The sequence below is a fragment of the Tenrec ecaudatus genome, chromosome 3, assembly GCF_050624435.1.
Source record: "Tenrec ecaudatus isolate mTenEca1 chromosome 3, mTenEca1.hap1, whole genome shotgun sequence".
Classification (NCBI taxonomy): Eukaryota; Metazoa; Chordata; class Mammalia; order Afrosoricida; family Tenrecidae; genus Tenrec; species Tenrec ecaudatus.
In genome coordinates this window covers 157,826,042-157,828,835 of record NC_134532.1, presented here as the reverse complement: position 1 = coordinate 157,828,835, position 2,794 = coordinate 157,826,042, and the positions used below count along the sequence as shown (strand labels likewise).

The 2,794-nt window shown below is 38.1% G+C and overlaps 1 non-coding gene across 1 annotated transcript; it reads left to right on the top strand.

Annotated features, from left to right (window-relative positions):
* The first annotated feature begins 1,969 nt into the window (after positions 1 to 1,969).
* On the top strand, positions 1,970 to 2,132 carry LOC142444259 (U1 spliceosomal RNA). The gene has a single exon (XR_012783903.1). It is a non-coding gene; the product is annotated as a U1 spliceosomal RNA (small nuclear RNA).
* The last annotated feature ends 662 nt before the right edge of the window (positions 2,133 to 2,794 follow it).

Below are 2,794 nucleotides of genomic sequence, written 5' to 3'. Positions count from 1 at the left end.
AGCCTATGTGATCATGGGCTGTGCGAGAAATAAGGTATCAGGCATCTGAAGACCCCAAACAAACAAATATATCGATGCAAATGATGAGGGTCGAAGTGGAGACCCAAAGCCCATGTGTAGATAATTGGACATTCCCTCACAAAAGGGTCACAAGGAAAGGAGACAGCCAGAGTGTAGCACAGCACCAACAGAACACCCAGCATTCCTCTACTTCTTTAATGCCCTCCCACATCATGCCCCAGCTGTACCTTACAAATCCGGCTGGACCAGAGCCAATCTACTGGTACAGATAAGAGCTTTTTGCACACAGAATCCAGGACTGATAAACCCCTCAGGAACGGCAATGGGAGTAACAATACCATGAAGGTAGAGGGAAGGTGAGTGGAGAAAGGGGAGAAACGGGAAACCAACTACAACGATGTATAATTCCTCACTCCCTACCAAGGAAGACAAACAACAGTAATGTGCATGAAGAGGGACAGCGGGTGGTGTAAGATATGAACATAATATTCATTTATCAGGGGACCATGAGGATGGGAGAGTAGGGGAGGGAGGGAAAAAAAGAGGAGCTGTTACCAAGGACTGGGACAGAAAGAAAATATTTTTTAAATGATGATGGTAACATATGTATAAATGTGCTGGATATAATCGATGTATGGATTGATATAAGAGCTATAAGAGCCCCTAATAAAATGATTTACTTATAAATTTAAAAATACATCCTTACTTTTCACACTTTCAAGTGGTTTGTGCAGCAGATTTACCCAATGCAATTCATCTCTCAATATCCTGATTGCTCTCCCATGAAAATTGATTGAAGATCCACATGTGATGAAATCCCTGACAAATTCAATTTTTCTCTGTTTATCATGCTGTTAACTAGTGTTCCACTTGTGATTATTTTTATTTTATTTACATTTATAATGTATGGCAATGATAATCATTTAATTTGAGTGTTCCATGTTATGTTTTGCTATATTAAGCTAATATCTTTTATTCATAAATCTGCAGCTTTGGGAGTTTCACAAATGCTATATTGAACAAATTTCAGTAAGTCTTATTTAATATAAGACTAGCACTGCTGGGATGTTCCCTCTTTTTAAATATATCTTCGGGCATTATTGTTTATGTCAACAAATAATGCACATAAAAACATTAGAGTCAAGACATTTTCTTACTGTTTACTGATGCAAAAATATCTCCAATTTTTAATAAAATAATCACCATTCATTTATGGTTTATTGGATATATTAATGCTGTACTCATTGATACAACTTCAGACAACTTAAACTGTCAATTTTATTCACTTAGAAGTAAGGTTGTATTTTTTAACATCTTCATTGTGAGAGCATTGGTTTCATCAGGCCTGGGGATTCCAGTTAGATGAAGAAGTAGTTTTTGTTTTTATTTATATTTTAAGGTGCTTGAGAGCTATGTTAAAGATCTGTTTTCCTACCTAAAAAAGCAAATACTGTATAGACTCGTGTGTGAGTCGAGTTTTGCAGCATGTTTTTCTTTTTACTTTTTTTTTTTGCAGCATGTTTTTTAATGCAGTTTTGTGGTAAAATCGGTGCCTCAGCTGATATTTGGGTCGGCTTATACTTGGATATATACGGTAATCTTTCCTTCTGTTCCTAGGTGCTGTGGAGTCACTTCTGACAGGCTCTAGGCACAACAGACAAAACAATGCCAGGTACTGTCCCACTCACACGTTTGCTGTCGTTTGGGCCTGCTTTTGCAGACTCTCTGTCAGTCCATCTAGTTGAGGGTCATCTTCCTCTTTTTTTGCTGACCTTCCACTTTAGTGAGTACGATTGCTTTTTCCTCCTCTTAGCAGTGGCTACCTGCTCAAAACTACCCAAAACGATGCCCCTGTCCTTTCATGGGATCAGGTGACAGGTCCATCTGTACCTGAGGCTCACAGGAGTTTTAACGTTCTTTTGGTATTCTCAGTTAGAAATCTGATCTAATACTTACCTGGCAGGGGAGAGACCATGATCACGAAGGTGGTTTTCCCAGGGTGAGACTGATCCATTGCACTCCGGATGTGCTGACCCCTGCGATTTCCCCAAATGTGGGAAAGTTGACTGCATAATGTGTGGTAGTGGGGACTGCGTTCGCGCTCTCCCCTAAGGGGAAAAAACAAAGAAATCTGATCTAACTTTCTGGGTGGTGGTAAGCCATTCTTTCTGAGCTGTTTTGATGTGGTCTTATGTATTAGAATTTTAAGGAGCTTTGATAATGATGTAGATTACATTTTTGGCTTCTGACCACAAGTTCAGAAATTCAAACCCACCAGCTTCTTCTTAGAAGAAAGATGATTCTGTTTTCTCCTGTACTGATTTACAGTCTCATGAATCCTATATAGTGTTTCTATGAGTTATAATCAACTCAACAACAGTTTGTTATTATTATTATTTTACATTATACTGCATGGAAAATACTCAGTGTGTGATTTGCAAATGAACATGGCATCATATCATATTTAAATATGAGCTTGCTATATTCAAGAGAGTCCTATGCAATCCTGGAAAACCCGTAATAATAAATAATAACTTAAGAATGATGTGGGAATAAATCTGTGTGCATATATAGGTATGTTGTGCATATTTCTACATGTACGTTTGTGAGAGCTGAATGTATATCCATGGACTTAATAGAATACATAGGGGAAAATGTTATGGAATCTTCTTAGACATAACCAAACATCTCCTATGACTGAACTACTTAGGACTTGAATCTGAGGACCATAGCCTCGGGGACATCTGGATCAATATATAGCTCATGATTCATA